This window comes from Rana temporaria, chromosome 11 (assembly GCF_905171775.1).
Source record: "Rana temporaria chromosome 11, aRanTem1.1, whole genome shotgun sequence".
Taxonomy (NCBI): domain Eukaryota; kingdom Metazoa; phylum Chordata; class Amphibia; order Anura; family Ranidae; genus Rana; species Rana temporaria.
Window position 1 is genome coordinate 25,656,256 of NC_053499.1, and position 26,782 is coordinate 25,683,037.

Here is a 26,782-nt window from a genome sequence, read left to right on the forward strand (position 1 = left end):
AGGGAGATTGGCGTAATAATCCTTGTAAAGGCAGCAAAGTCCTTCCGATGAAAAGGGGTTAAAAAGTTGACCCAGAAAACACGTGAAATTGAATCCTTCGAATTCTGCAAATAACTTTCCACCTTGTCATTCCTGAGCACCTTGGTGTAAAGCAATCTGATTTTAGCAGCGCTGTTTCTTAAAGCGGAAACATCGCTCTGAAAAAATTACTTTGTCCCATTGGATTCCCCCCCCCCTTCCCACACATAGGGGGTTATTTACGAAAGGCAAACTACTAGGTGGATTCAGAAAGACTTAGGCTGGCGTATCAGTAGATACGCCAGCCTAAGTCTGAATTTGCGCCGGCGCTAATTTAAGCGTATTCTGGTAACCAGATACGCTTAAATTAGGCTCAGATACGAGCGGCGTATCCTAAAGTGTAATTTTTAGGCTGACCGCTAGGTGGCGCTTCCATTGCGGTCGGCGTAGAATATGTAAATCACTAGATACGCCTATTCACGAAAGTACGCTTGGCCGACGCAGTACAGATACGCCATTTACGTAACGCATTATCAGGCCTAAAGTTATTCCATCAAATAGCTGGAATAGTAATGTTAAGTATGGCCGCCGTTCCCGAGTCGAAATTCGAAAATTTTATGTCGTTTGCGTAAGTCGTCCGTGAATAAGGACTTACGTCATTTACGTCCACGTCGAAACCAATAGGACCGTGCGGCGTACTTTGCCGCAATGCACACTGGGATATGTACAAGGACGGCGCATGCGCCGTTCGTAAAATACGTCAATCACGCCAGGTCAAGCCCTATTAACATAAAACACGCCCCCTTAACCGAATTTAAATTAGGCACCCTTACGCCCGCCCGAATTACGCTACGCCGCCATAACTTAGCAGGCAAGTACTTTATGAATCATGTACTTGCCTCGCTAACTTACGGCGGCGTAGTGTAAATGCCATATGCTACGCTGCCGCAACTATACGCTCGCCATCCTGAATCCAGCTATACAAGTGCAAACTACAAGTGCAAAGTGCACTTGAGATTGCACTGAAAGTATACTTGGAAGTGCAGTCGCTGTAGATCTGAGGGGGACATGCAAGGAAAATAGAAAACAGCATTTTAGCTTGCACACGATTGGATGATAAAATCAGCAGAGCTTCCCCTCATTTCAGATCTACCCCTCAGATTTACAGCGACTGCACTTCCAAGTGCACTTTCAGTACAATTTCAAGTGCACTTTGCACTTGTAATTTGAACTTGTAGTGCAAAGTGAATTTGCCTTTCGTAAATAACCTCCAGTGCTACTCAAATCAGATTGCTTTAAATCAGATTGGTAGAGCTTAAATGAGGGGAAGATCTGCTGATTTTTTTATCCTATCATGTGCAAGCTAAAATTCCGTTTTTTTTATTTTCCTTGCATCCCCCTCGGATCTACAGCGGCTGCACTTCCAAGTGCACTTTCAGTGCAATTTCAAGTGCACTTTGCACTTGTAGTTTGCCCTTGTGGTGCAAAGTGGATTTGCCTTTCGTAAATAACCCCCAATGTTTCTTAAAACATCACTCTAAAAAAATTACTTTGTCCCATTGGATTCCTCCTCCTTCCTATAAACGTCTCTTCCTGTTTACATCGTGATCAGCTGTGATTGGACACGGCTGATCACATGTTAAAGAGTCTCTGTCAGACCAAATGTCATAAAGCCAACCTTTTTCTTTTCTTTTTTTTTATAGTCAAGCCAGTCCCTTGCCAGTCCCAGGAGGAAGCATCAGGGGTGCCCCATCATCAGGGGGTCAGTTGTAAGAACCATTAAGAGACAACTGGCTCCAAGTGGCGTAGGAGGGAAGATGGCAGCATTGGACCCAACACGTGCAGTGGAGTGGCGAAGTGCAGCAGAACTGGATGACTGGAATTTAAGTTTGTTGATTGCAAGTAAACCAGGATATAAGATAGGAGGGCATGAAAATGAGAAAATAGGGTTGCACCCATACTGGTATCGACGCTGATACTGAGCATTTGCACGAGTACTTGCACTCCTGTAAAGCTCTGATGCCTAAACCAATACCTTTGCGGTGCGATTTGAGCCCATACATAATGAAGAGGCTCAAATCGCACTGCAAAGAATTGCATGCATTTGAACAGGAATGCGGTGTGATTCCTGTCCGAATTGCATACGGATTCCCCCACTACTCCTCTGCAGGGCCATCTTAATGCAAGGGCACTCCTGGGCATTGCCCAGGGGCCCCAGGTACATGGGGGCCCCACAATAATCTTGCATTATATCATGCCTGCCAACTGTCCTGGATTTGCTGGGACAGTCCCGCTTTTTACTAAGCTGTCCCGATGTGGTCGTGTCCCGGGAAGCATCCCAGAACCTATACTGTGCCCTCCTGATCCCAGTATTGTGCCCTCCTGACACAACCCCCGCCCCCTGTACTGTGCCCTTCTGCATTCCCCCTGTACTGTGCCCTTTGTGTTGACTAGTCTTTGATTTATGGAATGTTTTCCTTTTGTAAAATTGATTTGACTGAAAGTAATAATGAATATATGTTTAATTCTATCAACTATTTACCGTATTTATCGGCGTATAACGCGCACTTTTTTCCCCTTAAAACCAGGGGAAAATCGTGGGTGCGCGTTATACGCCGACCCGCTGTCTCTGAGCGCTGCCGCCGACATATACCGAGCGCAGTACACTCGGCTACGCTTGCGGTCACGCCCTGTCTGCCCTCCTAGCCTTTATGGGAGAGGAGCTGAGCGTGGCCGAGCATAGCCGAGTGTACTGCGCTCGGTATATGTCGGCGACAGCGCGGGAGAGCTCAGAGACAGTGCAGGAGAAGCGGGGAGGACACCACCGAGGCCGCAGACGGACGCCGGACCGGACAAGGCCGCCGATGGACGCCGGGCAAGACACCGACAAACTGTAAATAATTTATTTTTTTTCCAGGAATTTCCCTTCTAGAGTATGGGTGCGCGCTATACGGCGGTGCGCGCTATAGGAAGATAAATACGGTATATGTTATTTCTTGAAAGTATGTCCCAGATTCTCAAAGGGCTTACGACGGCGCAACGCCATGTACGCCGTCTTAAGTCCTAATCTGGGCCGTCGTATCTATGCGACTGATTCTTAGAATCAGTTCCGCATAGATATCCATTAGATCCGACAGGCGTAAGGCTCTTACGCTGTTGGATCTTAAATGCAGTTTTTTTTTTCCGCCGCTAGGTGTCGCCTTTGTCGTTTTCCCCGTTGAGTATGCAAATTAGCTAGACACGCGAATTCCCGAACGTACGCGCGGTCGACGCAGTGAAGTTACGACATTTACGTTAGGTTTGCGCGGCGTAAAGTTGCCCCTGCTATATGAGGGGCAACCGATGTTAAGTATGGCCGTCGTTCCGGCGTTGAAATTTTAAAAATTTACGTCGTTTGCGTAAGTCGTCCGTGAATGGGGCTGGACGCCATTTACGTTCACGTCGAAACCAATGACGTCTTTGCGACGTCATTTGGAGCAATGCACCCTGGGATATTTTCCGGATGGCGCATGCGCAGTACGTTCGGCACGGGAACGCGCTTAATTTAAATGCTCCACGCCCCCTACCCGGCTAATTTGAATTAGGCGGGCTTGCGCCGGGTGATTTACGCTACGCCGCTGCAACTTTACAAGCAAGTGCTTTGTTAATAAAGCACTTGCCTGTAAAACTTGCGGTGGCGTAACGTAAATGACATACGTTACGCTGCCGCAGAGATACGCCGGATCTACGAGAATCTGGCCCGATGTGTGTAAATTGCGGCAAGCTAGTAGGGGCCCCAGGGCATTACTTTGCCCAGGGGCCCATGATGCTATTAAGATGCCCCTGCTCCTGTGTGAACCAAAGCTTGTCATAGTGGCCCAGATTCAGTAAGAATTGCGCATAAATTACGGAGGCACAGGGCAACGATTTTGCCCTGCGCCCCTCGCAAATGTGCGCCGCTGCCCTCGATTCACGGAGCAGTAGCTCCGTAAATTGCGAGGGGGCCCCGGCAAAATTGCCCGGCGTAAGCGCGCGCAATTTAAATGATCCCGCAGGGGGCGGTAATCATTTAAATTAGGCGCGTTCCCGCGCCGATCGTAAAGCGCATGCGCCGTCGGGAAACTTTCCCGACGTGCATTGCGGCAAATGACGTCGCAAGGACGTCATTTGCTTCAAAGTGAACGTGAATGGCGTCCAGCGCCATTCACGAATCACTTACGCAAACGACGTGAAATTCAAATTTCACGACGCGGGAACGGCGGGTATACTTTAGCATTGGCTGCCCCTACTATTAGAAGGGGCAGCCTTACGCTAAAGACGCCGTACGTAAACTCCGTAACTTGCGTACGCAGGGCTCGCGCAACATTGTGAATCGGTGTTAGTATGCAATTTGCATACTATACACTGAGCACAATGGGAGCGCCCCCTAGCGGTCATCGCAAGAATGCAGCCAAAAATCTGCGTGGCATAAGAGCCTTATGCCACGCAGATTTTAGGCTGCAGTCGGCGTTACGATGTTCCTGAATCAGGAGCATTCGTAACGCCGGAGCAAGTCAGCAATTGCGCTGCGTAACTATGGTTAAGCAGGCGCAATTGCTCTCTGAATCCGGGCCAGTGACTTCAGCCTGGGTTCACACAGGAGCGGTGCGGGATAACGCATGCGATTCAGACAGGAATTGTACCGCATTCCTGTTCAAAGTGTAGAAATGTCATTAGCACACCAAGGATTCTTCAAAAGGGTCCAAAGCTTTATTCACATGGTCACACGGTACACATACGGCAACGTTTCGGAGCCACTCAGGGACCCTTTAATCAGGCAAGTGACTGACAAAGGGGCCCTGCGTGGCTCTGAAACGTTGCCTTGTGTGTTCTGTGTGACCATGTGAATAAAGCTTTGGACCCTATTGAGGAATCCTTGGTGTGCTGATGACATTTCTACAATCTGATTATCTACAGATTACAGCCGGTGGTCATTACAGCGCCCAGCATTACTACAGCCATTTTCAGGAATGTGTGCGTTGGGAATATTACGTTTGCATTCCTGTTCAAAGTGCATGCAAAGGTTTATCTTGGAGCAACCAACCCCAAGTTGAAGGATAGACCTGACCAGGCCTAGGAAATAAATTGCTGCTCAGCTGGGTACAACAGCTTTATATTTATATTTAACCACTTAAGACCCGGACCAAAATGCAGGTAAAGGACCCGGCCAGTTTTTGCGATTCGGCACTGCGTCGCTTTAACTGACAATTACGCGGTCGTGCGACGTGGCTCCCAAACAAAATTAGCGTCCCTTTTCCCCTACAAATAGAGCTTTCTTTTGGTGGTATTTGATCACCTCTGCGGTTTTTAGTTTTTGCGCTATAAACAAAAATAGAGCGACAATTTTGAAAAAAAAAAATATTTTTTACCTTTTGCTTTAATAAATATCCCCCAAAAATATATATAAAAAAAAAATGTTTCCTCAGTTTTAGGCCGATAAGTATTCTTCTACATATTTTTCGTAAAAAAATCGCAATAAGCGTTTATTGATTGGTTTGCGCAAAAGTTATAGCGTTTACAAAATAGGGGGTATTTTTATGGCATTTTTATTAATATTGTTTTTTTTTACTAGTAATGGCGGCGATCAGCGATTTTTTTTTTCAGTACTGCGATATTATGGCGGACACTTCGGACACTTTTGACACATGTTTGGGACCATTGGCCTTTTTAATAGCGATCAGTGCTATAAAAATGCATTAGATTACTTTAAAAATGCCACTGGCAGTGAAGGGGTTAACACTAGGGAAGGGGTTAAAGTGGAGGTTCACCCGGAAATAAAAAATGTTAACATTAGATTGAGGCTCGTTTTGTCTAGGGGAATCGGGTAGTTTTTTTAAAATCTAAGCCGTACTTACCGTTTTAGAGATAGATCTTCTCCGCCGCTTCCGGGTATGGGCTGCGGGACTGGGCGTTCCTACTTGATTGACAGGCTTCCGACGGTCGCATCTATCGCGTCACGATTTTCCGAAAGTAGCCGAACGTCGGTGCGCAGGCGCCATATAGAGCCGCACCGACGTTCGGCTTCTTTCGGCTACTCGTGACGCGATAGATGCGACCGTCGGAAGCCTGTCGGAAGAATGTCAATCAAGTAGGAACGCCAAGTCCCGAACACCATACCCGGAAGCGGAGGAGAAGATCGCTCTCTAAAACGGTAAGTACTGCTCGGATTTTTAAAAAAACTACCCGATTCCCCTTGACAAAATGAGCATCAATCTAAGGTTAAAAAAAAAATTCTGGGTGAACTCCCGCTTTAAGTATGTTCCCTGGGTGTGTTCTAACTGTAGGGGGGGTGGCCTCACTAGGGGAAATGACTGATCTTCTGTTCATACATTGTAAGTATGAACAGAAGATCAGCATTTCTCCCCCTGACAGGACCGGGAGCTGTGTGTTTTAATGAGCAATCGCGGGTGCCCGGCGGCAATCGTGCCCGCCGGGCACGGGGGTCGGGGGCGAGCGGGGGGCGTGCACGCGCCCCTAGTGGCCTGCGCGAGAGCCAACGTTATATTACGTGCTCTTGCGCAGGGGAGCCGACCTGCCGCCGTAAAACAACGGCGGCTGGTCGGGAAGTGGTTAAGCTAGTGTATTGTTGGTTCACTTACCGTTTCCTTTGATTTCCCTTCTAAATGTTTTTTTTCTTTGTCTGAATTTCTCACTCCCTGTTTCTCCTCAGTAAGCGTGTCGCCATCATCCGAGCAGTTCTGGCTGGGGGTTAGTCAGACAGAACAGCTTACTGAACAGCTTACTGAGGAGGATCAGGAAGTGAGAAATTCAGACAAAGAAAAAAACATTTAGAAGGGAAATGGAAGGAAAAGGTAAGTGAACCAACAATGCACGAGCTTAAAGGAACCTATTTATAAAATAAAAAACAAACCTATACAACCACTTTGAGAGCCGGTTCACACTAGGGCGACACGACTTCCAGCGCGACTTTCAGAGGCGACTCCGACACGACTTGAATATGAACCACAGGACGACTTGAAGTCGTCTCCAGGACAGGAGACTTTCCAGTGGCCAATAAAACAACAATCAGCTCTGGGAGAGGGAGGGGTGCAGGAGATGTTTCCCTGAGAAATGTATGTTATCTTCCTGGAAAGTAGCTTCAGATAAGACAGGATCCGACTTCTGAGGCGACTTCCATTGAAATCAATGGGTACAAATCGCCTACAAGTCGGATTGAAGTAGTACAGGAACCTTTTCTGAAGTCGGATCGCCTTGAGTCGTGTGTATTAACACCACTCCCATTCACTTCCATTGTTTTTCTCTACAACGCGACTTGGGACGACTTGAGGCGACATGAAGTCGGATCGCAAGTCGCCCCAGTGTGGACCGGCTCTAACTAATATATATGATTATGGAACACACTTCATTTCTGGGTCATTTCTCAAGTGCATTGTTTTCTGTCACAAGTTTTTATTATTTTTATATCATTTTTTGTTTGTTTCCCCTCTATGGGTTATGTATGGTTACTTTGTCATTTGTGTTTTCTTCAGTCATTCTCACAGCCTAGCCTGGTACTTTTTACCTACCTTGTTTTGTGTTGATCTTCTATACGCCGATAAATACGGTACATGATATATTTTTACATAAGCAGTGCAGCTGATTGTTTGGGATTTTTGGTGGATTGGATTGTCCTGGCTGGCATGCTTGATGGTGCGGTCCGTGTTTGGGTTAATAACAAAATACAGTACATATGAACAAGCGTGTTACAAATATTTGACGGAATTGAGCTAGACATGCCAGATTTACTGGTTTACAACTATTTGGCATGTAGCAATGTGGGACACTTAGAAACATCACTATTCCGTCATTTTAGATTCCTTAGAATCTATTAAAGCGGTTCTCCACCCTAAAGTGAAGTCGCGCTGATCGGCACCCTCCCCCCTTCCGGTGTCACATTTGACACCTTTCAGGGGGGAGGGGGGTGCATATACCTGTCTAAAGACAGGTATTTGCACCCACTTCCGGCCCGGCATTCACGGGCAAAAGACGGGCATTCCGTCACATTCCGTCTTTCCCCCGTTGTGTGCTGGGAACACTCGGCTCCCAGCACACAGCGGGAGCCAATCGGCGGGCGCGGCGCGACTCGCGCATGCGCCATAGGGAACCGGGCAGTGAAGCCGCAGCGCTTCACTTCCTGGTTCCCTCAGCGTGGATGGCGGGGGGAGCAGCAGAGAGACGAGCGATCGCTCGTCCTCTGCTGCGATCGGCGCTGGACTCCAGGACAGGTAAGTGTCCTAATATTAAAAGTCAGCAGCTGCAGTATTTGTAGCTGCTGGCTTTTAATATTATTTTCCCGTGGCACATCCGCTTTAAACAAAAATGTCTTAACGCTTATCTCTGAATACACAGATTAAATAAATATAAAGTATCTGTTTACCTGCCAAAAGATTTGGCCTTCATGTTCTGGGATATACACAACTCTACCACACAGCACAGCCCTGTCTGGCAGGACCTAATGTTTTCTTCTTCCGTTTTATAACACTTACAGGTCTTGTCCCTCCCCCACCCTGTGACTGGACAGTGAAAGGAGAAGTAGCAGACTGATGAGTTCTGTTAGGCCTCTTTCACGTGGGCTTTCCGATCAGGCGGACCTGATGGGACCCATGATGACGTTGGTGCAGTAAAAATAGAAAACTATTCAGCGCTGGAAAAAAACAATAGTAGATAAAATATGCAAGCCAGCACTAAGGATAAATTCAAATAAAAATTCCCAAATGACATGTACTAAAACAGTGCAGAGCAAAACAATATGTTACAATAAATTACAATAAGTTCATGAGTGACGTTGGTGCATGCTGACGAAACAGTTAGGGTGGCTTGATCGTGAAACGTCATTTCCGGTGTTTGAAACGCAACTGGAACGTGGAACAGATCAATTTTTTGGGAATAAGCCATGATATTCTTCACCATGGAAGCTCTTTTTTTCTATCTTTTTCTACTAACCACTGGACACCTTTTTAATTGCTTCCCTGGGGACGTGATAACTTCCCCATTGGAAAAATCTTTAAGCGTTCGTATCCATTTGTAGGGGGTGTCCTCAAGGTCGAATGTTTTGTTCGGATCGTTAAAGGTGGCCATAGAACTTCTGCTGGCAATATCTATATGCGTTTTTTGACTACCTGTAATAGGGGTCATGGAAGTCTGGTGAGTAGCATGTGTGGCAGGTGTTGGTGGTGGAAGATCTACAGTCATTTTTCTTGCTGCACATTGAGAATCTGAAGATCCAGATGCAATTTACTGTTTGAACATTTAGCATTCATTTTATGTTGGACTTTATATACATTATTTACATATACTTTTGCACATGTTGGTACTTCATATACATGTTTGCACATGTTGGTGTTTTTCTTCGCTAAGGTCTTGTACACACGATCAGGATTTCCGATGAAAAAAATCAGACGGAATTTTTTCATCGGATATTCCGAGCGTGTGGGCCCCATCAGACTTTTTTCTGTCGGAGTTTAGAAATAGAACATGTTTTATTTTTTTCTGATGGAAAAAAATCCTATCGGAAATTCTCATCGTCTGTGTGGAACTCTGACGGAGAAAAAACAATGCATGCTCAGAATCAAGTCAATGCATGCTTGGAAGCATTGAACTTAATTTTTCTCGGCTCGTCGTAGTGTTTTACGTCACCACGTTTTGGACAGTCGGAATTTGGTCTGATAGGCCCGGATTCTCAGAGGACCTACGACGGCGCAGCGCCATGTACGCCGTTGTAAGTCCTAATCCGAGCCGTCGTATCTATGCGCCTGATTCTTAGAATCAGTTACGCATAGATATCCATTAGATCCGACAGGCGTAAGTCTCTTACGCCGTCAGATCTAAACTGCATTATTTTTTTTTGACCGCTAGGTGTCGCTTCCGTCGAATTCCGCGTTGAGTATGCAAATTAGCTAGATACGCGAATTCCCGAACGTATGCGCAGCCGACGCAGTAAAGTTACAACGTTTACGTTAGTCTTTTCCCGGCGTATAGTTGCCCCTGCTATATGAGGCGCAGCCAATGTTAAGTATGGCCGTCGTTCCCGCGTCGAAATTTGAAAAGTTACGTCGTTTGTGTAAGTCGTCCATGAATGGGGCTGGACGTCATTTACGTTCGCGTCGAAACCAATGACGTCCTTGCGGCGTACATTGGAGCAATGCACACTGGGAAATTCCACGGACGGCACATGCGCAGTTCCGCAAAAACGTCAATCACGTCGGGTCACAGTAGTTTAGCATAAAACACGCCCCCCCTTCCACATTTGAATTAGGCGGGCTTACGCCGGCCGATTTACGCTACGCCGCTGCAAGTGCTTTGAGAATACAGCACTTGCCCGTGTAAGTTGCGGCGGCGTAACCTAAATCGGATATGTTACACCGCCGCAGGAGATACGCCGATCTACGAGAATCTGGGCCATAGTGTGTATACAAGACAGCTTGAACAGAATTCCGACGAAAAATTCCATCGGATACATCACAGGTGATATCATTTGCTGCTCAGTGATTGCAGTGTTCTAGTCTGCATCTCCCCAAGGTAATACATAAAATCTGGCCTGTTAGTGGGCCCTGAGGACAGGGTTAATGACCACTGCTGTAGAGCAGGTATGTCAAACACAAGGCCCGCCGGTTGAATCCGGCCCTCCAGGCCTTGTCATGTGGTTCTCGCACCTAGTTTTGCAGCCAGAACTTGGAGGAATGTGCCATTGTCCCCACTAAAGGGTCAGGTAGAGACCGTGGGAGATACCCAGTGCCGGCCCAAGACATTGTGCTGCCTGGGACCAAGAATGAAATGCTGCCCCCCCCAGAAAAAAATCACGCCAACCAAAAGGCCCCCACATACATTATTTTATATCATGATAACTAAAGAGGACCTGTCATGGCTCTATACATGTATAAAGAGGACCTGTCATTACTCTTTACATGTAAAGGAATATCAAGAGGACCTGTCATGGCTCTATAAATGTATATAGGACTATAAAGAGTACTTGACATGGCTCTATACATGTATAAAGGAGTATAACGAGGGCCTGTCATGGCTCTATAGATGTATAAAGAGGACCTGTCATGGCTCTATACATGTATATAGAGGACCTGTCATGGCTCTATACATGTATATAGAGGACCTGTCGAGACTCTTTACATGTAAAGGAATATAAAGAGGACCTGCCATGGCTCTATAAATGTATATAGGAGTATAAAGAGGACCTGTCAGGGCTCTATACATGTATAAAGGAGTATAACGAGGGCCTGTCATGGCTCTATACATGCATATAGGCGTATAAAAGGACCTGCCATGGCTCTATACATGTATCCAGAAGTATAAAGGGACCTGTGAATTGCCGGCGGCCACAATGTCTTTTGCGCAAACTAATCAATGTATGCTAATTGTGTTTTTGTTACCAAACATATGTAGAAGAATACATATTGGCCTAAACTGAAGAAAATAGTTTATTTTTCTAAATTTTGGGGATATTTATTATAGCAAAAAGTTAAAAAATATATATATATTTAAAGCACAAAAAATATGCTGCCCCCCTAAAAGTGCTGCCTGGTATCCATGGTACCACCCGGTCCCATCATAGGGCCGGCCCTGGAGATATCTATGGCTGAAAAGGATTGCTGCTCTGTCTTTTTGAACCGGGAAGCTCATGACTTGTTTTTTGTGTTGTTGTTCTGAAGAAATGCCAGCATGCACAGTTGCTGGTTTATTTAGATGTCTTGAGCTATAATAATAAGTTCCTCCATTTCTAAAATTTTGTTGAGTCTGGTGAACCAGTCCGCCATGCTAGGTGAGAGAGAGAGACTGCCTGCAGGTATGTACATTCTAGTTGCGTTAATCATGTGCACGGTTAGATTTTCCAGGATTGGGTGAACGGTGCACTAAATATTGTGTCTGTTGTATTGCCAGAAACAGCTGAGGTGACATTGTGAACCGAGTTTGAATACTGTGCCGACATATACAGAGCGCAGTACACTCATGTATTGTCGGCAATGCTCGGCTACTCTCGCGCTGACGTCCTGTACGTCCAGGACGTCAGCGCGGGAGGAGCCGAGACTGCCAGACAATACACAAGTGTACTGCGCTCTGTATATGTCGGCGCAGTATTCAAACTCGGCGCGGGAAAGCGGTATCGGCGTATACCGCGCACCCACGATTTTGCCCTGATTTTCAGGGCAAAAAAGTACGCGGTATACGCCGATAAATACGGTAGTTCTGGTAAGCCCCTTTTATTCAAAGGATTCCTGAGCTGGAATTAAATCTTAAAACTGCTCCTTGTTGCTCAGCAAAAAGCTGATCATTAGGGTTCAAGATGACAAGCTTGGTGTACATTTTGGGGCAGCTTTTCATCTTCTGGTGGAAAATTCCCTTATGCCGCGTACACACAGTCGGAATTTCCGACAACAAATGTTCAATGAAGGCTTGTTGTCGGAAATTCCGACCGTGTGTAGGCTCCATCGGACATTTGCTGACGGAATTTCCGACAACAAAAATTTGAGAGCTGGTTCTCAAATTTTCCGACAACAAAACTTGTCGGGAATTCCAAACGTGTGAGTACACAATTCTGACGCACAAAATTCCACGTATGCTCGGAATCTAGCAGAAGAGCCGCACTGGCTATTGAACTTAATTGTTCTCGGATCGTCGTACGTGTTGTACGTCACCGTGTTCTTGATGTTCGCAATTTCTGACATTTCTGTGACCGTGTGTATGCAACACAAGTTTGAGCCAACATCCGTCGGAAAAAAAAATTGACGGTTTTGTTGTCGGAATGCCTGATCGTCTGTACGCGGCATTAGGGTTGATTTATATCTACAGTGGGGATCTAAAGTTTGGGCACCCCAGGTAAAAATTTGTATTAATGTGCATAACGAAGCCAAGGAAAGATGGAAAAATCTCCAAAAGCCATCAAATTACAGATTAGACATTCTTATAATATGTCAAAAAAAGTTAGATTTTATTTCCATCATTTACACCTTCAAAATTACAGAAAACAAAAAAAATGGCGTGTGCCCATTCTTCCTTACAAAAGTCTTCCAGTTCTTTGAGATTTCTGGGCTGTCTGGCACACCCTGTGCGCACGCCAATGGTGCAGTGTGCACGCTCTCAGCACAGAAAAGCTTTTCCCCGTAAATACAAATGTGCAACGGCTCTGCGTTAAAACCCAGATGCCAGTGCCGGGACAAGGTCATCCAGCGCCCAGGGCAAATATGCCAAACTGCGCCCCCCTTTCCCTTAGGGTTAGGGTCAGACAGGTCCTCTTTATACATGTATAGAGCCATGACGGGTCCCCATTAGTTATCATGATGTAAAATAATGAATGTGGGGGCCTTTTGGTTGGCGTGATTTTTTTTGAGGGGGGGGGGGGGGCAGCATTTCATTCTTGGTCCCAGGCAGCACAATGTCTTGGGCCGGCACTGCTTGAGCCTGGTGAACAGAGGAAGTAGGTAAGAGCTAGGTAGCCTTGCCCAATGCATAGACATGTCTCTATTTAAATCAAGTCTCTAATTGCTTCTCTTAATCACTTGAAATAACAAAAGTAACAGGTCCAAAGGAAGAAATATCAGCACGTGCTTTCGAGCCTCTTTGTTAGTAAATCGGGGAATTTAAATGGTTACATTTTCTAATCCATGAAGAAATTGAAATAGATTCCTGGGAAGATCCGCCCACAGTGCGGAAACCAGATCTAATTTATTACTCAGCATTACAAATCGGCTTGTCAGTAAAGTGAGTAAAGAGCGCCTCCTGTAGGCAGCTCTGCGTAATTGTTTTAAGTGAATTTACATTATATAACAGGAAATCCCAATGTTTTGCAGTAAATTACAGCCGTGTAATATTCACTTTTCAACTAAAATTCATTCTGACATTGCTAAGTCATCGTCTGTGCGAAAATCTTCAGCTTTGTCACCAGTGAGTTAACCACTTTCAACTTTCAGCACTTTACAGCAGTCTTACTTTGACTGACAATTGCGCGGTCATGCAACACTGTACCCATTAGGGTTGTCCCGATACCACTTTTTTAGGACCGAGTACAAGTACCGATACTTTTTTTCAAGTAGTCGCCGATACCGAATACCGATACTTTTTTTAAATGTGTCCCCAAATGCAGCCATGTCCCCCCCATATGCAGCCATGTCCCCCACATATGCAGCCATGTCCCTCTAGCCATGTCCCTCACATATGCAGCCATGTCCCTCTAGCCATGTCCCTCACATATGCAGCCATGTCCCTCTAGCCATGTCCCTCACATATGCAGCCATGTCCCTCTAGCCATGTCCCTCTAGCCATGTCCCTCACATATGCAGCCATGTCCCTCTAGCCATGTCCCTCACATATGCAGCAATGTCCCTCTAGCCATGTCCCTCACATATGCAGCCATGTCCCTCTAGCCATGTCCCTCACATATGCAGCCATGTCCCTCACATATGCAGCAATGTCCCTCTAGCCATGTCCCTCACATATGCAGCAATGTCCCTCTAGCCATGTCCCTCGATGCGGCGGCGCGATGCTGCGGCAGCGGCGGGGGGGGGGGGGAAGGGGGGGGGAAGTATTCTATTTAGGTATCGGGGGTATTTGCGCGAGTACGAGTACTCCCGCAAATACTCGGTATCGGTCCCGATACCGATACTGGTATCGGTATCTGGACAACCCTAGTACCCATAATAGAGCTTTATTTTGGTGGTATTTAATCACCACTGGGTTTTTTTTTTTTGCTAAACAAACGAAAAAAGGCAGAAAATTTTGAAAAAAAATAAACGTTTTCTTTGTTTCTGTTAAAATTTAGCAAATAAGTAATTTTTCTTTTTCACTGATGATGCTGTACTGATAGGCACTGATGAGGCTGCACTAATGAGGTGGCACTGATGGGTACTGATGAGGCTGCACTGATGAGCACTGATGTGGCTGCACTAATGAGGCTGCACTGATGGGTACTGATGGGCACAGCACTAATGAGGCTGCACTGATGAGACTGCACTGATGGACACTGATAGTCAGAACTGATAAGCTGCACTGATCTTACATCAGGGTCCCCAGACAGCTGCCCCCCCCTCCAAAGGTTCCCCGTGTACCTGGCTGTCTGTGCACCTCCAACCCCCAGCACATCTCTGTACCCTCCACCTAGGGGGAGGCGGTGATCGGCAGCTGTATTGTGTCCGCGGGCCATGGGATCTCCCTGGGGCTAGTAGTTCTCTCTCCAAAAGTAAACAGTGGAGAGGGGAGAGGGGCGGCTCTAGGCTTTGTGAGGCCTTAGGCAAAACTTGACATGGGGCCCCACTCACATCCATGATGGGAAAAATAATTCAAGGACAAGAGCCTCTTCCCCACAACCCTGGCTGGTGATTGTTGGGGTCTGCAGGCAGGAAGCTTATTGGAATCTGGAAGCCCCCTTTAACAAGGCAGCCCCCAGATCCTGCCCTTTATTACCTAAGGAGCGGTGGGGCCACCCGGTGATGTCACCTGGTGAACCCGCCACCTTGTGACGTCATTGACTGAGGGCATGCTGGGTTTTTGACGTCACAAGGGGTGGTGTCACCGGTATTTACTGGTTGTTAGGGATGCTGTTGGCCCCTGTCCGGGTCAGGGCTCTTAACGCTGCCTGAGCACAGCAGCGTTAAGGTCCCCTGTCCCTCAAAACTGGGGTAATACATTGGGTAAGTTAGGCGGCCACGAGGCCCCTGTGAGTGTGAGGCCTTAGGCGACCGCCTAATTTGCCTAATTAAAGAGCTGCCTCTGGTCCTGGGCATGTATCGGCAAGAGTGTGGAAGCAGAGCAACTCACTGAAGAGTGAAGCCGACATATGCCCGGGTCAGAGGCCCCTCTACTCTCCACTGTATACATTCGAAGAGAGAACTACTAGCCCCAGGGAGATCCTGCGGCCCGCAGACACAATACAGCTGCTGATCGCCACCTCCCCCCCACTGCATACTAAAACGGACAGCTAAAGGTGCAGGGGGACATTCCGGGTCTTGCCCCCCCCCCCCCAGCGGCAGAATGCCAGGGTCCAGTCGCAAGTGTGACTGCTGCGACCCTGAAAGTTCCGCCACTGATTCAGGCCCATTCACCCACACCTGCCAAATTAGGATCTGTGGCTGTGTTCGTACAGCCAATGCCTCCCCTTAGAGCAGGGATGGTGAACCTTGGCACCCCAGATGTTTTGGAACTACATTTCCCATGATGCAAATGCACTGCAGTGTAGTTGAACATCATGAGAAAGTTTAAAAACATCTGGGGTGCCAAGGTTCACCATCATGAACAATCCACTCATACACACGGCCAGAGTACCTGTGTGAATGAATCCTTGGGGCTCATTCACACATGTGGTTGGGGGACGCCCATGGCAGAAATGATACCCTAGGACTGCGACGTGCTACTGGAGGGTTAAAACAGGCAGTAGGAAGCAGTATGCATCCCCACCACCTGCCAAATGCTTTCCAAAGAGTGATCCAAATGCTGATTGCTCTTCAGGGAGAAAAGCATATGTCATTAAAAAAAAAAAATAATGATTTTTTTTAGAGTTTAATTTTTTGTTTTTCCTTTTTTCTGAGAGTTTATTTTTTTATTTAAAATGTTGTTTATCTGCCTTGAACTGGGGTAAGTGCCTTGCAGACAACAAGCGGGCAGGCATGTGGGGGGCAGGGGTGCTGGTTAACCGCTTAACGACCGCCGCATGTACATATACGTCGGCAAAATGGCACGGACAGGCAGAGCGACGCTGCCTAGACGTGGGTCGGGGGTCCGATCGGGACCCCCCCCCCGGTACATGCGGCGGTCGGATTCCCGCGGGGAGCGATCCGGGATGAGGGCGCGGCTATTCGTTTCTAGCCGCCCCTCGTGATCGCTCCCCGGAGCTGAAGAACGGGGAGAGCCGTATGTAAACACGGCTTCCCCGTGCTTCACTGTGGCGCTGCATCGATCGAGTGATCCCTTTTATAGGGAGACTCGATCGATGACGTCAGTCCTACAGCCACACCCCCCTACAGTTGTAAACACACACTAGGTGAAACATAACTCCTTCAGCGCCCCCCTGTGGTTAACTCCCAAACTGCAACTGTCATTTTCACAGTAAACAATGCAATTTAAATGCATTTTTTGCTGTGAAAATGACAATGGTCCCAAAAATGTGTCAAAATTGTCCGAAGTGTCCGCCATAATGTCGCAGTCACGAAAGAAAATCGCTGATCGCCGCAATTAGTAGTAAAAAAATAATAATAATAATAAAAATGCAATAAAACTATCCCCTATTTTGTAAACGCTATAAATTTTCCGCAAAACCAATCGATAAACTCTTATTGCGATTTTTTTTACCAAAAATAGGTAGAAGAATATGTATCGGCCTAAATTGAGGAAAAAAATAAATGTATATATATTTTTGGGGGATATTTATTACAGCAAAAAGTAAAAAATATTGCATTTTTTTCAAAATTGTCGCTCTATTTTTGTTTATAGCGCAAAAAATAAAAACCGCAGAGGTGATCAAATACCACCAAAAGAAAGCTCTATTTGTGGGGAAAAAAGGACGCCAATTTTGTTTGGGAGCCACGTCGCACGACCGCGCAATTGTCTGTTAAAGCGACGCAGTGCCGAATCGCAAAACCTGGCCTGGGCATTTAGCTGCAAAATGGTCCGGGACTTAAGTGGTTAACTGCCTTGAACTGGGGTAAGTGCCTTGTAGACAATAAGCGGGCGGGCATGTGGGGGGGGGGGGCAGGGGTGCTGGTTAAATATTTCAACCCATCTGCAACGATTAGCATGGATGGAGGAAACAGATTTTTTTTTTCTATCTATGAGCTAAATGAAATCGATTAAATTTGTCAGTTAAGAGAGGATATGTATAAGGGTGGGAACCTGACCCTAAAGATAGAACACTTTAGAAAGGTATACCTATTTTCAGCATCTATGTTTTTGACAATGATTTCCTAGGATAGTAAAACTTGGAAACCAATTGTAACCCATTTAGTGGCCTCAAACTGAATGGCACCTGATAGTATTATAAACAACACAAATATAGTGTGTGTGTAACCAGTGTCCTCTAGTGGACAAAAGAAATATAACACATAATATGTCAAAAAAAGTCCATAGAACCAGTGATATCTTCTGTAAACAAATTGCTATACACATACAATCCAGCGGTGAATACTAGCAAATGAGTGATTCGACACCAAGTGGACCCTCCATCAGTCACCCCCAAAGTGGCCCCCAATTAGCCCAAGTAGCAGCCATTAATGTCTAAACCGCTGGCAACAAAAGTGAGTACACCCCTAAGTGAAAATGTCCAAATTGGGGCCAATTAGCCATTTTCCCTCCCCGGTGTCATGCGACTCGTTAGTGTTACAAGGTGTCAGGTGTGTTAAATTTGGTGTTATCGCTCTCACTCTCTCATACTGGTCACTGGAAGTTCAACATGCATAAATGGAACATCTCTGTATGATTAACGTAAGTTGCCAACACCCCTGATAAGCAGGAAAAAGTGGAGGGACCCCCTAAATGGGGCTTTAAAGGCAACAAAATGATACAGTAATCCAAAAAATGGGTAATTTAATGTTCAAAAAAAGAAAATTGTACACATATATCACATAGGATTATTTAAAAACAATACATGATTAGGTGTCATTGAAAAGCAAGGTCCATGAAGACATACACGGCCCTACGCGTTTCGGATTACCCTTCATCAGGGGCCGAAGTATGTGTAGTCAACGGATATAAGAACCACTTTTCTGAGGTTAGCAGAAATGTGTCATATTAAATTTGGCCAGAGGTGTCAGTAGAGAGCTAGCAGAGCTCCAATATGAGACAAGCGCTCAGTGTGGCCACCAGACATGCCACTAGTACCGCTGCCGTCCAGCAATGTCTGGCAGTTCAACATGGCACCTCATGGCAAGGAACTGAGGATCTGAAAAAAAGAATTGTTGCTCTACATAAAGATGGCCTAGGCTATAAGAAGTTTGCCTAGACCAGTGGTTCTCAACCTGGGGGTCGGGACCCCTGCGGGGGTCAAATGATGATTTGCCAGGGGTCACCGTACCGCTCTCCCAGACTTTTTGCAAGCACCCATCCGGGCTGTCCCTGGAGCCTGTGGCCACCCAGCTGGGCTGTTGCTGGAGCCTGCGGCCGCCCACTCAGCCTCTTCGCAGCCGCCCATTCAGTTCACGGCATGGCTGGGGGACACAGACTAGAGGTCAGCTAACTGATGAGGAATGTGAAGTGGGATTGGCTGGAGGAGACCTCAGATTTTGGCATAGGTGAGAGAGATAAAAGGGAAAGAAAGGAGAGCAAAGAGAGTGGTACATCCTAAAATTTACCATAAGGTTTTTTAATACTGTACAAGTGGAAGGGACTCGGGGAGCGCTAAATATCTGTGGGTTAGGGGCGGAAAATCCTTATCTTTCCTTGGGTGCTGACAACCCACACTACGGAAATAATTTTACTGTTAGGGGTCCCCACAACTTGGGAAATTTTATCAAGGGGTCACCGCACTAGAGGGTTGAGAACCACTGGCCTAGACCCTGAAACTGAGCTGCAGCACGGTGGCCAAGACCATACAGCGGTGTAACAGGACAGGTTCAACTCAGAACAGGCCTCGCCATGGTCAACCAAAGTAGATGAGTGAACGTGCTTAGCGTCATATCCAGAGGTTACCTTTGGGAAATAAACATATGAGTGCTGCCAGCATTGCTGCAGGGGTTGAAGGGGGGGTGGGGGGTTCAGCCTGTCAGTGCTCAGACCATGCGCCGCACACTGCATCAAATTGGTCTGCATGGCTGTCGTTCCAGAAGGAAGCCTCTTCTAAAGATGATGCACAAGAAAGTCCACAAACAGTTTGCTGAAGACAAGCAGACTAAGGACATGGATTACTGGAACCTGTCCTGTGGTCTGATGAGACCAAGAGAAACTTATTTAGTTCAGATGGTGTGAAGCGTGTGTGGCGGCAACCAGGTGAGGAGTACAAACACAAGTGTGTCTTGCCTACAGTCAAGCATGGTGGGGCTGCATGAGTGCTGCCGGCACTGGGGAGCTACATTTCATTGAGGGAATCATGAATGTCAACATGTACTGTGACATACTGAAGCAGAGCATGATCCCCTCCCTTCGGAGATTGGGCCCGCAGGGCAGTATTCCAACATGATAACGACCCCAAACACACCTCCAAGACAACCACTGCCTTGCTAAAGAAGCTGAGGGTAAAGGTGATGGACTGGCCAGGCATGTCTCCAGACCTAAACCTTATTGAGCATCTGTGGGGCATCCTCAAATGGAAGGTGGAGGAGCGCAAGGCCTCCAATATCCACCAGATCTGGTTAATACGAAAATTCGGAATTAACAAATTTCCGTTAAAAAACGAATTAGAAACTAAACGAATTGCACATGTCTAGTCTTTATTACAAGAAGCTCCTGCACAAAGGAAAGGTTACTGGAGGTTAGGTTTACCACCTCATCCCTTTTAAACCCAAACACATATGAATTACACAGGCTCTGTGGCTTTCGGTGGTAATTAAAACTGATTTGGTGCCTTATCTGCATTAAATTAGCCACAAAACCTGTGTAATTCAAAAATAAAGAATTTGAAAATTAAAAAATTCGAAATTGTAACATTCAAAAATCTAAAATTCGAAAATAGGAAATTTCAGAATTTCCTTTTTTTTTTTTTTCATTTTATTCGGTTTTTTTTCGGAAATTTCATTTTTTCAGTTTTTTGCTTTTTCGGAAATCCGAAAATTCCGAAACCCTCGGAGGTATTCCAACAGAGCTCCTTCCTAGCACATCCTTCTCATGCCCTTCATCTTAGACACTGGTGAAAAACTGAGGTACTTCCCTTATGGGAGGGGTTATATAGAGGGTAGCCTGTCTTCATAGGTTGTGCCAGTGTCCAATCACCTTTGGTGAACTATACAACCCATTATGTAATGACTTAAGTCACAGCAGAATGGACAGACAGTACTGTATTTCAGTGCTTGATGGGCATAGGTGTGTCGTGTGCGCAGCCTATTACATGAGGCGTGCGCTTTTCTTTGCAGGAAACGCAGGCATGGCGGACCATTCAAATGAATGGGCTGCTGTGCCTGCGCAAATGTGGGCCGCCAAAACACATACATGTGAACCAGCCAGGCCCAAAATAAGCCCATCAAGCAGTTAAATACAGACAGTAATGCCATGTGCTCTGATGCCTTACTCAGCCTGGACTGCAGGTCTGGTCTGTGATTTAAAGAGTTCCTCTATTTTACACATGGCATGGCATGGGGTCCCATGGTGCTAAAGCAGAATGGACAGACGGTGCTGTGACCCCATGCCATGTGTAAAATAGAGGAACTTTTTAAAACTGACCAGACCTGCAGTGAATCATCAAATATTATAAAGACTTTGGGTACACTCTACAGAAAACTTCTATTTACAATATAGATTAGCAAACAGTGACATACCTTGAGGAGCAGGACATGAACAAGTCAGCCTCGGGAAGATCAAACTGGGGATGTTATAAATTCACATTCTAATTCACTTTTATATACAAGCAGCACCCAGTGGCAGGAAGGGAGAAGTGCACGTCTAAAGGGAAGCCAGGGGTGCTGTACATTTTAAAACACTGGGAAGGGAAGCAGTGTCTGGCACTGGCTGCGTGCCGCTGATGATTTTCAGCCTGATTTGTGGGCAGCACAGGGGCTTAACGGGCGGCAGGGCCGCCATCAGGAACTATGGGGCCCCTTACACAGCTTCAGGCATGGGCCGGGCGGAGGGTGCTGCCGCCTGAAATTAAGAAGCGGGGGGGCCTTTACAAAAAAAAGAAGAAAAATATATATAAAAAAAGGGGTGTAGCCATCCGGGGCCCTCTGGACCCTTTAATAAAAATAAAAAAAAGAAGAAATAAAAAATTATTTTTTTTTTTTTTAAAAAGGGGGTTGCCATCTGGGGACCCCAGAGCCCTTTAATAAAAATAAAATATATAAATTATAAATATATATATATATATATATAAAAAAGAAACATTTATAAAAAAAAAAAAAAAAAAAAAAAAGGGTGTTTGCCACATTTTATTATATATAAAAAAGAAAAAAAAAGAAATAAAATAATATTTTTTTTTATAAAAAAAAGGGGGGTTGCCATCCGGGGCCCTCTGGGTCCTTTAATAATAACATTTATAATATATATATATATATTTTTTAAATTTATTTATTTATTTATTAAAAGAAATATATATATATATATGTAAAAAAAAAAATTTATAAAAAAAAGGGGGGTTGTCACCCAGGGCCCTGGGGAACTACGGGCCCCTGGGGACCTCCAGACCTCTAAAAAAAAAAAAAATTGGCCCTTTAATAAAATAAAAATATATTAAAAAAATATATTTCTTTGATTTAAAAATAAATAAAAAAAGGGGGGTTGCCATCTGGGGCCCTCCGGACCCCTAAAAAAATGTTTTCAATGGGGGTTGCTTTGGGCCCCCAACACTCTATTGTCACTCTATTTTTGTTTATAGCGCAAACAATAAAAACCGCAGAGGTGATCAAATACCACCAAAAGAAAGATCTCTTTGTGGAAAAAAATAGGACGCCAATTTTGTTTGGGAGTCACGTCGCACGACCGCGCAATTGTCAGTTAAAGCGACGCAGTGCCGAAACGCAAAAACTGGCCAGGTCCTTTAGCTGCCTAAAGGTCTGGGTCTTAAGTGGTTAAATGATGGTCAGTTGGTATTAAGGGGTCCAAAGTATGCCAAGAAAATATCCCCCACACCAATACACCACCACCAGCCTGAACCATTGATACAAGGCAGGATGGATCCATGCTTTCATGTTGTTGACACCAAATTCTGACTCGACCATCTGAATGACGCAGCTGAAATAGAGATTCATCAGACCAGGCAACGTTTTTCCAATCTTCTATTGTCCAATTTTGGTGAGCCTGTCTGAATTGTAGCCTCGGTTTCCTTTTCTTTGATGACAGGAGTGGCTTCTAGCGTGGTCTTCTGCTGCTGTAGTCCATCTGCTTCAAGGTTCGATGTGTTGTGCATTCAGAGATGGTATTCTGCATATCTTGGCCTTTCTATAAGCTGAAACCAGTCTGCCTAGTCTCCTCTAACCTCAACAAGGCATTTTTATCCACACAACGGCCGCTCACTGGATATTTTCAAGTCTAGTTTGTGTCATGTGATTGGCCGATTAGCAATTTGTGTTATCAAGCAATTGAACAGGTGTACCTAATAAAGTGGCCGGTGAGTGTCTTTACCCAGCTGCATGCAAAGTGCTACTAGATGAAGTTACAGATATTATTTCGGACAATGATGTAAAGTGAATGGTCCCACATTCTGTGCAGGAATCACTGCAAACGGTTCAAACAAAACATTTGTCTAATGCAAGGTTCACAAAACATGGATTTGCATCTTTATTACATACAGATCTACCAATGAAAAGCTGTACAAATAAACCCAGGCACCCTATTGTCTGTATTGGAGGAGGCTGGAGACAAAGAAAAGCCACGTGCTAAATTAGGGTTGTCGCCGATACCGAATACCGATACTTTTTTTTAAATGTGTCCCCAAATGCAGCCATGTCCCCCACAAATGCAGCCATGTCCCCCCACAAATGCAGCCATGTCCCCCCACAGATGCAGCCATGTCCCCCCACAGATGCAGCCATGTCCCCCCACATATGCAGCCATGTCCCCCCACATATGCAGCCATGTCCTCCCACATATGCAGCCATGTCCCCCCACAGATGCAGCCATGTCCCCCCACAGATGCAGCCATGTCTCCCCACATATGCAGCCATGTCCCCCCACAGATGCAGCCATGTCCCCCCACAGATGCAGCCATGTCCCCCCACAAATGCAGCCATGTCCCCCCACAAATGCAGCCATGTCCCCCCACAGATGCAGCCATGTCCCCCCACAGATGCAGCCATGTCCCCCCACAGATGCAGCCATGTCTCCCCACATATGCAGCCATGTCTCCCCACAGATGCAGCCATGTCCCCCCACAGATGCAGCCATGTCCCCCCACAGATGCAGCCATGTCCCCCACATATGCAGCCATGTCTCCCCACATATGCAGCCATGTCTCCCCACATATGCAGCCATGTCTCCCCACAGATGCAGCCATGTCCCCCCACAGATGCAGCCATGTCCCCCCACAGATGCAGCCATGTCCCCCCACAGATGCAGCCATGTCCCCCACATATGCAGCCATGTCCCCCACATATGCAGCCATGTCCCCCCACATATGCAGCCATGTCCCCCCACATATGCAGCCATGTCCCCCATAAATGCAGCCATGTCCCCCACATATGCAGCCATGTCCCCCACATATATGCAGCCATGTCCCCCACATATATGCAGCCATGTCCCCCCACATATGCAGCCATGTCTCCCCCATACCTAGATGCCGCCGCCTAGTTAATCAGCGTGCAGGGAACATTACAGCTTTCATTTAAATAGCTGTGTGTTCCCCGCAGCGCCGCGTATAGACACTCCCCCTTACTCGGGATTGGACAGGTGATCTGCACATTGATAGACAGATCACCCGTCCAATCCCGGGCAAGGGGGAGTGTCTATACGCGGCTCGGCGGGGAACAGACAGTTATTCAAATGAAAGCTGTAATGTTCCCCGCACGCTGAATAACTAGGCGGCGGCGTTGCGGTATGCGGCGGCGAGGGGGCAGTATCGGATCTGGCATCGGGGGAATTTGCGGGAGTACAAGTACTCCCGCAAATGCTCAGTATCGGTCCCGATACCGATACTGGTATCGGGACAACCCTAAAATTAATGATGAAAATGCCCGTACACACGATCGGATATTCCGACAACAATTGTCCGATGGACGTGTTTTATCGCATAATCCGACCGTCTGTACGCTCCATCGGACAATTGTTGTCGGAATTTCCCGACATCAAATGTTGGATGGTCAGGCTCTCAAATTGTCCGACAACAAATGTGTTTCGTCGGATTATCCGATCGTGTGTATACAAGTCTGTCGAACTAAAATCCAAAGTACAAAACACGCATGCTCTGAACCAATTCTAACCATCAGACAACATTAGCAGAAGTTGCCCAAAGGGTGGAGCTAAAGAGCAGAAAAACAACGTAGTTTCGTGAATGTTGGATGAAAAAGTTCTGCTGTCTGTATGCAGAACAAGTTCACGGCCAACGCGCTTCGGACACAAATCCACGGATTTGTCAGATCGCGTGTACGAGTCTTTAGAATCAGCTGCTGCGACACACTCCTTGAACACCTACATTTTGTTTTTTGTAGCTGGATCCCAGTTTTTTTTTTTTTATGGAGGATGGCGAGTCCCATACTGCATATTGAGCTGTCACTCAGGAAAACTCTCTGTATTCAGATAGCTAGATTCAGATACGCCGTCGTAACTCTGAATCTACGCTGTCGTAAATTTAAGCGTATTCTGGAAACCAGATACGCTTAAATTAGGCTAAGATACGAGCGGCGTATGTTTCCTACGCCGTCGTATCTTAGGGTGCATATTTACGCTGGCCGCTAGGTGGCGCTTCCGTTGAGTTTGGCGTAGAATATGCAAATGAGCTAGATACACCGATTCAGAAACGTACGTGCGTCGAACAAATAGCTGGCCTAGCCAATGTTAAGTATGGCCGTCGTTCCCGCGTCGAAATTTGAAATTTTTACGTCGTTTGCGTAAGTCGTCCGTGAATGGGGCTGGACGTAATTTACGTTCACGTCGAAACCAATACGTCCTTGCGGCATACTTTGGAGCAATGCACACTGGGATATGTCCACGAAGGGCACATGCGTCAATCACGTCGGGTCACTAGTCATTTACATAAAACACGCCCCCTGTTCCACATTTGAATTAGGCGCGCTTAGGCTGGCCCATTTACGCTACGCCACCGTAACTTAGGAGGCAAGTGCTTTGTGAATACAGCACTTGCCTCTCTGACTTACGGCGGCGTAGCGTATATGCGATACGCTACGCCGCCTCAAAGTTATGCCTGTCTCTCTGAATCCAGCTATATGTCACTGGATCCTTCTGCCTCAGCTCAAGTAGCAAAGCTCCATTTCTTAGGCTGGGTTCACATTGATGCTTGTTTTGTCCGCATGACAGGAGACTGTAACCGTTTCACAATGGAGCCAGTTCACACACCCCCGGGGCAGCCGCGGTCCGCTTTGGAAAAGGGTCCTGTGCGTCTTTGGGTCCATTTCAGGTGCGTATTCCGAGGAAAAATCTGACCTAATTTGCACCTGAATTGGTGAACAGGGACGCACCGGACCCCCCTGCTTTGACCCGCGGCCACATCAGAGCCAAGAGTTAATAAACCCATGTGGGCTATCAAGAGTATAGATTTATATTGATAGTAGATGTGCTTTAAAGCGGAGTTACGGACACAATTTCACTTTTTAAATATAAATACCCCTGTAATACACAAGCTTAATGTATTCTAGTAAAGTTAGTCTGTAAACTAAGGTCCGTTTTGTTAGGTTGTTACAGCATTTAGACACTTTATAAAATAGAAATTGACTGGGGCCATCTTAAGTGTGGGCATCATGAAGCCAGACTGTATGACTTCCTGGATTTCAGCCTTGCAGACCTCGCACATGCTCAGTGCTGCACAAGCAGTGTCAGATCAGGTTTCAGCACCTGTGCTGTACAAGTCACATGATTCTTTGAGACTGGGGAGTGCACAGACTCCTGGAAAGTTACACCCACCACATTCCCAGGAGTCTGTGCGGTGTAGGTTAGGAAGCATTAAGCACCTAGGTGCAGGAAGTGGGAAGAGTAACTATTCTGCCTAGCAACAACACTTTGA